The 12,776-nt window shown below is 41.1% G+C and overlaps 1 protein-coding gene across 1 annotated transcript in view; it reads left to right on the top strand.

The window, feature by feature from the left end:
- The window catches only part of CNTNAP2 (contactin associated protein 2), a 1,667,645-nt gene that overhangs the window by 1,517,000 nt on the left and 137,869 nt on the right, over positions 1-12,776 (top strand). The window lies entirely within an intron of this gene.

Here is a 12,776-nt window from a genome sequence, read left to right as displayed (position 1 = left end):
ATGATGCTTGTGTCTTCAGGAACTCTGGTCTGTTTCAAAAGCTGCAGAAAGGGACTTTATTCCCAGACCAGATAATAACCACTGGGGATGTTGAAATGCATATCGTTATCCTTGGGGACCCAGCCTACCCCTTAATGCCATGGCTCATGAAGCCATACACAGGCACCCTGGACAGTAGTAAGGAGCTGTTCAACTACAGGCTGAGCAAGTGGAGAATGGTGGTAGAATGTGCATTTGGACGTTTAAAAGCACACTGGTGCAGTTTACTGACTCGCTTAGACCTCAGCGAAACCAATATTCCCACTGTTATTACTGCTTGCTGTGCGCTCCACAATATCTGTGAGAGTAAGGGGGAGATGTTTATGGCAGGGAGGGAGGTTGAGGCAAATCGCCTGGCCGCTGGTTACGCGCAGCCAGACACTAGGGTGGTTAGAAGAGCACAGGAGGCTGCAGTACGCATTAGAGAAACTTTGAAAACCAGTTTCATGACTGGCCAGGCTACGGTGTGAAAGTTCTTTGTTTCTCCTTGATGAAACCCCCCGCCCCTTGGTTCACTCTACTTCCCTGTAAGCTAACCACCCTCCTCTCCTCCCTTCAATCACCACTTGCAGAGGCAATAAAGTCATTGTTGCTTCACATTCACGCATTCTTTATTAATTCATCACACAAATAGGGGGATAACTACCAAGGTAGCCAGGGAGGGGTGGTGGAGGAGGGAAAGACAAGGCCACACAGCACTTTAAAACTTTAAAACTTATTGAATGCTAGCCTTCTGTTGCTTGGGCAATCCTCTGGGGTGGAGTGGCTGGGTGGCCGGAGGCCCCCCCCACCGCGTTCTTGGGCGCCTGGGTGAGGAGGCTATGGAACTTGGGGAGGAGGATGGTTGGTTACACAGGGGCTGTAGCAGCGGTCTGTGCTCCAGCTGCCTCTCCTGCAGCTCAGCCATATGCTGGAGCATATTAGTTTGATCCTCCAGCAGCTTCAGCATTGAATCCTGCCTCCTCTAATCACGCTGCCACCACCTTTCAGCTTCAGCCCTCTCTTCAGTCCTCCACCTCTCCTTGCATTCATGTTGTGCTTTCCTGCACTCTGACATTGTCTGCCTCCACGCATTCGTCTGTGCTCTGTCAGTGTGGGAGGACAGCATGAGGTCAGAGAACATTTAATCACGAGTGCATTTTTTCACCTTCTAATCTTTGCTAGCCTCTGGGAAGACGATCCTATGATCCTTGAAACACCTGCAGCTGGTGGAGGGAAAAAAAGGGACAGTGGTATTTAAAAAGACACATTTTATAGAACAATGGGTACACTCTTTCACGGTCAACCTTGCTGTTAACATTACATACATAGCACATGTGCTTTCATTCCAAGGTTGCATTTTACCTCCCCCCACCACGTGGCTAGCCCCTCACCCCTCCCCGTGGCTAACAGCAGGGTACATTTCTGTTCAGCAACAGGCAAACAGCCCAGCAGGAACGGGCTCCTCTGAATGTCCCCTTAAGAAAAGCACTCTATTTCAACCAGGTGACCATGAATGATATCACTCTCCTGAGGATAACACAGAGAGATAAAGAACGGATGTTGTTTGAATGCTAGCAAACATATACTGCAATGCTTTGTTCTACAATGATTCCTGACTACGTGCTACTGGCCTGGAGTGGTAAAGTGTACTGCTGTGGTGGACGGAATAAGGCCGCTCTCCCCAGAAACCTTTTGCAAAGGCTTTCGGAGTACATCCAGGAGAGCTGCGAATGCCAGGGCAAATTAATCGTTAAACATGCTTACTTTTAAACCGTGTATACTATTTTAAAAGGTACACTCACCAGAGGTCCCTTCTCCGCCTGGCGGGTCCGGGAGGCAGCCTTGGGTGGGTTTTGGGGGTACTGGCTCCAGGTCCAGAGTGAGAAACAGTTCCTGGCTGTCGGGAAAACCGGTTTCTCCGCTTGCTTGCTGTGAGCTATCTTCCTCGTCCCCAAAACCTGCTTCCGTGTTGCCTCCATCTCCATTGAAGGACTCAAACAACACAACTGGGGTAGTGGTGGCTGAACCCCCTAAAATGGCATGCAGCTCATCATAGAAGCGGCATATTTGGGGCTCTGACCCGGAGCGGCCGTTCGCCTCTCTGGTTTTCTGGTAGTCTTGCCTCAGCTCCTTAAGTTTCACGCGGTACTGCTTTGGGTCCCTGTTATGGCCTCTGTCCTTCATACCCTGGGAAATTTTGACAAATGTTTTGGCATTTTGAAAACTAGAACGTAGTTCTGATAGCACGGATTCCTCTCCCCAAACAGCGATCAGATCCCGTACCTCCCATTCGGTCCATGCTGGAGCTCTTTTGCGATTCTGGGACTCCATCATGGTCACCTCTGCTGATGAGCTCTGCATGGTCACCTCTGCTGATGAGCTCTGCATGGTCACCTGCAGCTTGCCATGCTGGCCAAACAGGAAATTGAAATTCAAAAGTTCGTGGGCCTTTTCCTGTCTACCTGGCCAGTGCATCTGAGTTGAGAGTGCTATCCAGAGCAGTCACAATGGAGCACTCTGGGATAGCTCCTGGAGGCCAATACCATCTAATTGCATCCACAGTACCCCAAATTCGATCCGGCAAGGCCGATTTCAGCGCTAATCCCCTTGTCTGGGGTGGAGTAAGGAAATCAATTTTAAAAGCCCTTTAAATCGAAAAAAAGGGCTTCGTTGTGTGGATGAGTGCAGGGTTAAATCCATTTAACGCTGCTAAATTCGACCTCAACTCCTAGTGTAGACCAGGGCTCAGATTTTCAGAAAGCCTTTGATAAGGCCCCTCACCAAAGGTTCTTCACAAAGTAAGCTGTCACAGGATAAAACGGAAGGTTCTCTCATGGATTGGTAACTGGTTAAAGGATAGGAAACAAAGGGTAGGTATAAATGGTCAGTTTTCAGAATGGAGAGAGGTAAATAGTGGTGTCCCCCAGGGGTCTGTTCTGGGACCAGTCCTATTCAACATATTCAAAAATGATCTGGGAAAAGGGGTAAAACAGTGAGGTGGCAAAATTTGCAGATGATACAAAATTACTAAAGATAGTTAAGACCCAGGCAGACTGTGAAGAGCTACAAAAGGATCTCTCTAAACTGGGTGACTGGGCAACAAAATGGCAGATGAAATTTAAAGTTGTTAAATGCAAAGTAATGCACATTGGAAAGCATAATCCCAACTATACATATAAAATGATGGATTCTAAGTTAGCTGTTTCTACTCAGGAAAGAGATCTTGGAGTCGTTGTGGATAGTTCTCTGAAAACATCTACTCATTGTGCAGCGGCAGTCAAAAAAGCCAACAGAATGCTGGGAATAATTAAGAAAGGGATAGATAATAGGACAGAAAATATCATGTTGCCTCTATATAAATCTATGGTATGTCCACATCTTGAATACTGTGTGCAGATGTGGTCACCCCATCTCAAAAAAATATTTTGGAGTTGGAAAAGGTTCAGAAAAGGGCAACAAAAATGATTAGGGGTATGGAACGGCTTCTGTATGAGGAGAGATTAATAAGACTGGGAATTTTCAGCTTGGAAAAGAGATGGCTAAGGGGAGATAAACTTGAAGTCTATAAAATCATGACTGGTATAGAGAAAGTATATAAGGAAGTGTTATTTACTCCTTCTCATAACACAAGAACTAGGGGTCACCAAATGAAATTAATAGGCAGCAGGTTTAAAACAAATGAAAGGAAGTATTTCTTCACACAACGCACAGTCAACCTGTGGAACTCCTTGCCAGACGATTTGTGAAGGCCAAGACACTAACAGGATTCAAAAAAGAACTAGATAAATTCATAGAGGATAGGTCCATCAATGGCTATTAGCCAGGATGGGCAGGAATGGTGTCCCTAGCCTCTGTTTGCCAGAAGCTGGGAATGAGCGACAAGGGATGGATCACTTGATGATTACCTGTTCTGTTCATTCCCTCTGGGATACCTGGCACTGGCCACTGTTGGAAGACAGGATACTGAGCTAGACCCAGTAGGGACGTTCTTATGTGCTAATGCAGTGCATCTCGGTGGATTCAATTTCACACTGCAGATTAATCAGTGGTGGTGGATGAATAGTACAATATAATTTAACTGTATGCTGCATCCTTCTTAAAGACACAGAATTCCTTAATGGGACATGGAGAGGGATAGTCAAATGATGGCGAGAGATGGAAAATCTGTTATCTTATGATTTCTTTGCTGGAACTGACTCTTCCCCCAGGTTTTTAAGTCTGTCCGCAGCCTAGAGGTCCTTTTGACTCCTCAGTGCTAATGAAGGTTCATATATCTGTAGTGACATAAGTCCCCCACCTCAATCTATGAGTGATGAGATTAAGCCCAATACTATTGGATAGTAGCAGAATACAGCGATCCATGCACAGACTAAAAATACAGTTCACCAAAATGGAAACCAGCTCTTCAATTACCACCATAAAACTGAGTCCTCAGTAAAACTGCCTTCCCCACAAACATCTGCATGAAGAAGCTGTAGCTCAGCAACTCCTGGTTAAGTCATACCAACAAGGGAGAATAGGTCAAAGCTGAGGGCCCTCAGCCCCCTCTCTTAACTCAAGAGGTCTCCAGCTGGAGTGCCTGTGCTGATCATATCTGCCATAGCATGGGACAGGGAGAGAAGTGATCTCACACCTCTACATGTACCTGGTCATGTATGGCTTTTATATCAAAACCAACACCTTAGACTCCAGCCAGAAATCAAGAGGCAGGCAGTACAAACATCCTAAGGTGCAGATGTCTTGTTTACACGCTGTGATACACTGCTTACATGGGCAGCTGCATTCTGCACTCGCTTAAGTTTCTGGCTTGTCTTAAGGTAACCTTATGCAGGGCACAATGCAATAATTCATTTTTGAGCTGGGAAAAAGCCTGGGTGGTAATTGAAAGGTTTGTGTTTGAAAGAAACAGTCATAATCTCCTCGCCAAATGAAAATGGGGGGAAAGGGCAGCCCTGAATGCTGTTGCTTGGATCCAATAGCATCCCCTTGCGAACTCTGGTAACAAATGGCATCAGTAAAAAGGACAGAGATAATACTTTCCATATCTTGCAGTCCCTTCCCCCAACCTATAAGCATCACTTCAATTTTATCTGCATTGAACTTCAACCAACTAGCCCTCATCTATGTTCCAGTCTCATCCAAACACTGAGCCATGCATTCAGCAGACTGGATGAATCGGGTGAGATAGAGATATGGATCCCGGTGTTCTCCGCAAATGGCCAGCACTGCGTCCCAGGCACCTTCACAGATCCATCTCTCATTGAACTCATTCAAAAAGCTCCCATTGGCTTCAATGGCAGTTGACCTAACTCCCCTAGGACTTCCATATAGAAATGAAGTGCCAACCTTTGAATCCCGGAGCAGTAAGTGACCTATTTTCACTAAAAGACATCTGGCCCCAGCCCTTTCCACCTTTATACTAAATGCATGGCCCTGCCTTTACTTAGACTCTTCCCCAAATTTTCTCTGCCATCTGCTTCAGGCTACCACCACCACCTTTGCCTTGAGCCTCCCAGCACTATGCTCAAATGCTGTACATGGCTTCAGATGCACACCACAATTTGTCACACATCTAAGAACAGAGCTAAAGACTAGGAGAACACACTTCAGGGGCTCAAGGTAGAGACAGTAAGGTGGGCAAAGACCATTAAGAAAGAAGGGTCCTGTCAAATATAGGGGGTAATGAAGGAACAAAAAAATCAGCTGTCCATTTAATCAGGCTCTTTGATACGTGAGATACATGTGTTGTAGCCTTAGAAAAACAACGGGCGAGGGAAGAGATTGTAACATATTTAATTTATCATTCAGATTGATCCAAATATTCAGGTTTCGTTCAGATAGACAGGGGGGTTGGAGCTGATGCCAATTTGTCCACTTGAAGGAATCAGCATTATAAGTGAATGCCTTTCTAGAAATAACCAGCTAAAATGGCACAGAAGAAGGACAATATGTTAATTGCATCTTTTAAAGATTAAATTGAAATGATTTTAATAGAATCCAGACTTGTATTTCAAGCAATTAATGTGACAACCTACACATGTCCTCATAAAATACATAGCAGCTCCTCATTGCAGTGGGGCAACATTTCTTAACAGATCAAATACCCTGTCCATTCTCACATGTAATTTAACTGCAATTTTACATTAATCAGATGTAGGTACTGTACACACCACAAATTAAATAAGGTGCCCTGAGGGTTTAACTCAAACAGAGGAAAGCATAATCATCAAAAAATATTATAGAGAGACTGCAATTGTATAAGATCCCTTATGCTTTTTGAACAGCTCTTTGATATAAAACGTTCAGTGTTTTTTGTTCTTGTTTTTCTCTGTGTCAAGGTTCCTTCCCCACTCTGAACTCTAGGGTACAGATGTGGGAATCTGCATGAAAACCTCCTAAGCTTACTTTTACTAGCTTAGGTTAAAACTTCCCCAGGGTACAAACTATTTTACCTTTTGCCCTTGTACTTTATCGCTGCCACCACCAAACGTCTAACCAGTATATTACTGGGAAAGAGCCCATCTGGAAACATCTTCCCCCCCCTTACACCCCCTTTCCTGGCAAAGGCTTGATAAAAATCCTCACCACTTTGCATAGGTGAACACTGACCCAAACCCTTAGATCTTAAGAACAATGAAAAAGCAATCAGATTCTTAAAAGAAGAATTTTAATAGAAGAACAAGTAAAAAGAATCACCTCTGTAAAATCAGGATGGTAAATACCTTACAGGGTAATTAGATTCAAAACATAGAGAATCCCTCTAGGCAAAACCTTAAGTTACAAAAAGACACAAAAAACAGGAATCTACATTCCATTCAGCACAGCTTATTTTCTCAGCCATTTAAAGAAATCAGAATCTAACACATATCTAGCTAGATTACTTACTAAATTCTAAGACTCCATTCCTGTTCTGTCCCCGGCAAAAGCATCACACAGACAGAGAGAGAGAGGCTTTGTTTCTCCCTCCCTCCAGCTTTTGAAAGTATCTTGTCTCCTCATTGGTCATTTTGGTCAGGTGCCAGCGAGGTTATCCTAGCTTCTTAACCCCTTACAGGTGAAAGGGTTTTTCCTCTGGCCAGGAGGGATTTTAAAGTGTTTACCCTTCCCTTTATATTTATGACACTCTGAGATTTGTTTTGTTGTATTGTAAAACACTTTCACAATTCATAACTAAAAAAGGTGAAAAATGCACACTGAAGATGCTATCAGAATAAATGAATAAAAAGAATAGCTCAGAAGCCTTAGGCATTTGGTTGAAGAATTTCCAAAGGGGTTTAAATAAACCTTCTTTAACATAGATGGGGTGTTAAGGGGTAAATCTCCTAAACAAACAATGTAATTGTGTGTTTTTCTTGTAAATAATATAGTATCACCTTTTCCAAACTCTGAGGCTAAAACTATATTAAAATTGTATCTCTATTTAAATTTTTACCTTTCAAAGAAAGACTAAAGACAGTTTTTCAATTCAGTAAACTTTTTTATAACACCTACTAGTTCAGGAAGAGACTTTTTTCTGTCTTTCTCCAGGCAACAAGAATTTCAGTGTGACAAGGAATCAATAGTATATTGTCAATGAACTCACTGGTATTTATAAAAATAAGTTTATCGTGGCATCACTTAGAAATGATAAACCTAGCAGAATTCATTTCATTTCTGATTGCAGAGGTGCAATATTTTATCATCAGAATGTGTCCATGCTGGATGTAAATTTTGTAAAATGTTAGCCAGCTCTGAATGCTTAGGAAGGTACTGGGTCTGATATTCCACTGCCATTTACCTTACATAATTGTTTACACCATGCAAGGTGTGTGCTAGATGCTACTAACTCTGAACAGTAGCATTTTATACCCACTTTGCTCTGCCTTTATACAGGTGCAAATGACTACACAAGATGCAAGGTACTAGAAGATCAAACCAGTTTCTGTTTTGATTTTTGTACAGCCATACTGGCAAACTTAGTCATTTGGTCAAACGACACAAGCTTTCACTAATTTGTTCAAATGACCATTTCATTTGGAAATTTAATTCCCATTGATTTAGTCAATCTAATACATCAATGAGCACCGTCAAAAATTCTAGGGCTGTCAAGCGATCAAAAAAAATTTATTGCGTTTAATTGCATGATTAAAAAAATTAATCACACTGTTAATAATAGAATACCATTTATTTAAATATTTTTGGATGTTTTCTACATTTTCAAATATGTTGATATCAATTACAACACAGAATACAAAGTGTACAGTGCTCACTTTATATTTATTTTTATTACAAGTATTTGCACGTAAAAAAACAAAAGAAATAGTATTTTTCAATTCAACTAATGCAAGTACAGTAGTAGAATCTCTTTATCATGAAAGTTGAACTTACAGATGTAGAATTATGTACAAAAAATACTGCATTCAAAAATAAAACAATGTAAAATTTCAGAGACTGCAAGGCCACTCAGTCTTACTTCTTGTTCAGCCAATCGCTCAGACAAATAAGTTTGTTTGTATTTGCAGGAGATAATGCTGCCCACTTCTTGTTTACAATGTCACCTGAAAGTGAGAACAGGTATTCTCATGGCACTGTTGTTGCTGGCGTTGCAAGATATTTACGTGCCAGATGCACTAAAGATTCATATGTCCCTTCATGCTTCAGCCACCATTCCAGGGGACGTGTGTCAATGCTGATGGGTTCTCCTCAATAACAATCCAAAGCAGTGCGGACCGACACATGTTCATTTTCATTATCATTATCTGAGCCAGAGGCCACCAGCAAAAAGTTGATTTTCTTTTCTGTAGTTTCTGCATTGGAGTGTTGCTCTTTTAAGACTTCTGAAAGCATGTGCCACACCTCATCCCTCTCAGATTTTGGAAGGCACTTCAGATTCTTAAAACTTGGGTCAAGTGCTGTAGCTATCTTTAGAAATCTCACATTGATACCTTCTTTGCATTTTGTGAAATCTGCAGTGAAAGTGTTCTTAAAAAGAATATGTGCTGGATTATCATTTGAGACATGAAATATATGGCAGAAGGCGGGTAAAACAGAGTAGGGTACATACAATTCTCCCCCAAGGAGTTCAGTCACAAATTTAATTACTCTTTTCTTTTTAATGAGCATCATGAGCATGAAAGCATATCCTCTGGAATGGTGGCCGAAGCATGAAGGCACATATGAATGTTTAGCATATCTGGCACATAAATACCTTACAGTGGAAATGCCTGTTCTCACTTTATGGTGACATTGTAATTAAGAAGCCAGCAGCATTATCTCCTGTAAATGTAAACAAACTTGTTTGTCTTAGTGACTGGCTGAACAAGAAGTAGGACTGAGAAGACTTGTAGGCTCTGAAGTTTTACATTGTTTTGTTTTTGAGTGCAATTATGTAAAAAAAAAATTGTAAGTTGCACTTTCATGACAAAGATTGCACTACAGTACTTTTATGAGGTGAATAGAAAAATACTATTTCTTTTGTTTATCATTTTATGGTGCAAATATTGGTAATAAAAATAATACACGCTTTGATTTAAATTACAACACAGAATACAATATATATGAAAATGTAGAAAAACATCCAAAATAGTTAATTAATTTCAATTGGTATTCTGTTGTTTACTAGTGCGATTAAAACTGTGATTAATCATGATTAATTTTTTTAATCACAATTAATTTTTGAGTTAATCCCCTGAGTTAACGGCGATTAATCAACAGCCCTACTATAAATGTAGCAGAAGCTAGGAGAAACAGACTGCAAAAGAAGAACTGTAAGTAGCAGGTGTGAGGATGAGCAGTGAAAAGCGGGACAGATGAGCATACAGAAAATCTGTGTGACCAAAGGATTGCAGTGCCTTTTTCCCCCCTATATGACATACATTTGAAAACCACTTTCTCTGAGCTGCCAGTCCTGTGAACACCAGCCATCTGTAAGCATCTCTTCCTCTAGTGGTAGTCTCATCATAGCAAATATAATCAAGCAGAGAACTCTAGAATGGAATTTTTCAGCAGGTACACGCTAGAAGGATGGTGAAATAAGAGCTGAACCAGAAAGTGTTCTGGTGAAGAGAGAGACTGATCGATTCATAGATTTTAAGGCCAAAAGGGACCACTAAATCATCTAGTCTAACCTGCTTTATAACACAAGCTATGGATTTGGGGCAGGGGGGAGTAATATGACGGAGGTCTATAAAATCATGACTGGAGTGAAGAAAAATGATTAGGGAAGTGTTGTTTATCCTTTCACATAACACAAGAACTAGGGGTTACCTGATGAAATTAAGGAACAGCAGGTGTAAAACAAACAGAAGGAAGTATTTCTTCACACAATGTACAGTCAGCATATGGAACTCATTGCCATGAGATGTTGTGAAGGCCAAAAGTATACCTGTGTTCAAAAAAGAATTATATAAGTTCATGGATGATTGGTCCATCAGTGGCAATTAGCCAAGATCATCATGGATGCAACCCCATGCTTAGAGTGTCCCTAATCTTCCAACTGCCAGAAGCTGGGGATGAACAACCGGGGATGGATCACTAGAAATTGCCCTGTTCTGTTCTGTTCTTTCCCTCTGAAACATCTGGCAATGGCCACAGAAGACAGGATACTGGGCTAGATGGACTATTGGTCTTACCTAGTATGGCTATTCTAATAACTGTCACCCCAATGAATTTGGCCCCAAACCATTGTGGGTTTTTGGGGAGGGAGAGTCAACTCTAGCATGTAACTTTTCAGCAGGGACAAGCTAGAGGAATGGTGGGAGGGAGACTTGCTTTAAAAAAATCAGTTAATTGCTAGTCTTTTAGATGTCTAGGATAAACATGTGGCACCTTAGAGACTAACCAACTTATTTGAGCATAAGCTTTCGTGATGAAGTGAGCTGTAGCTCACGAAAGCTTATGCTCAAATAAATTGGTTAGTCTCTAAGGTGCCACAATTACTCCTTTTCTTTTTGCGAATACAGACTAACACGGCTGTTACTCTGAAACCTAGGATAAACATGTTCACCCATCCCTGTTAAAGTCCCAATACTATTTGTTTTTTAGTCAGAGATTCCTCTGACTGCTATATACACTAGGATGTGGAGTCAGAAATTTATTAAAACAGATAAATAATGTTGCTTACCTGTGAGAACCAATAGTAGAAGTTGCTTGTAGGAGTTACTAACATGCAGCCTGTGAGCAATTTTATCCATTCTTTAGGAAGTACATATTGATATACTTCATATTTTCTTAGGCCAGCAAACTGGCATACAGATTTACTCTCCAATATTTTATGTGAGGCCTGTGTTAAATTTGTTTTCGGGATATGTCAATGTAATCTATGGATGCTATACGTCTTTGGTGCTTCTTCCCCTTTCACACTCAACAAAAATCTTTTATGAGAAGTACAATGTTTTGAGATGTTTATTCTTTTCCCTCTCGAGTTACAAGGTAAAATATTAAAAATTTAAGACTAACCAGTATGAATTTTATTCCTGTATATTTATGCTTTAAAGTCACAGTTTAATATTTTCCTCCAATTAGTATGAATTTCCTTGTGTTTAAATACTATTATCACAGAGAAGAAACCTTTCAGGCTGCTACGCAGACCTTGATCTTCAACCATGATTAAAGCTGAGCTGTGCAAGTCTGGTTGTTATGGTTGAAATGTCTTCATCTCTTCCTACCCCACCTCTCTCTCTCTTTCTCCCTTTCTAGTTGCAATTATCTCTTTTAAAAAAGGCAGCTGCCTTCAACCAGAAGACTGAGAGCAAATGAGTCTCTTTAGAGACTTTTAAAGTAGAATCAGTGACTGAATACTAGATGGGGTTTCACAAAGGCACCCACTGGCAATGTCAAAAATGCCGTCGAGTGGCTGAGAATGAGATGAACACTCTGCGTAGCAGTTCTCAGTCTTATAGCCTTGCAGACAGCCCGCTTTCGGAAACAATTAAAGGAGTTGGAGACAGACAGTGTGCAGAGATATGAAGTGGTTTTTTCAGAGCAGCACAGTGGAGACAAAGCCACCCACTCTTCAAGGCAGGCTGCAATGCTTCCTGTATGCTAATGACTATATAGATTTGGTTCTAGTTTCTAATTTGCCCTAACCTTATATCCCAAACCCCCAGAAACTTGAAGACTTCACATCAGAGTAAAACATTTTTATTAATCTCTGTAGCCAAGTCCTGAGCAAACAAAGGCAAACTGATTGATCTGAGGGGCCAGGAGAGGTGGTCACTTCAAAAGAGGAAATAGTATTGCAGGTAGCTGAGAATGATGGATATTTCACTACCTAAACACCTGTATAATTCTCCTTCAGAACTTATCTCTTTCCATAAAAGGGGGTGGGGGGGGACAAAAATAAGTAAGATTTTTGCAGCAAATTTTGTTTAAAAAAGCATTCATGATTATGAAAAATGCTTATTCATGCAATATCTTTTTTGGGATGTGGTACAAACCACAAAAATGACTGCAGTTTGATTCAGCCTTGCAAAAAGCACCATGAAAATGTACTAGCCTGGGCACAAAAAGTATTTGTTCTCCTTTTAGTCGGCTGATAGGTAATAATGATATTTTACGAGCCCATCAAAAGCAATTTCCCTGTCTGGGTGAGTAAAGTTTTGCAAGACTGGCTGGAAGTGAATTATGCACAACGTGAGAAGCACAACTATACTAGATCCCTTTATAGCCCTATGGTGCATAAGAATTCTCTTAAAAGGATGACACAGCTGCCAGAAGTTGCTTTCCATGGATTCTTTTATACCTAAAAAAAATGAAATAGACTGAAAACCCAGTTG

Source organism: Lepidochelys olivacea, assembly GCF_965140295.1.
Source record: "Lepidochelys olivacea isolate rLepOli2 genome assembly, chromosome: 2".
NCBI lineage: Eukaryota > Metazoa > Chordata > Testudines > Cheloniidae > Lepidochelys > Lepidochelys olivacea.
The sequence above is the reverse complement of the archived record's forward strand: the minus strand, read 5'-3'. Positions and strand labels throughout refer to the sequence as shown.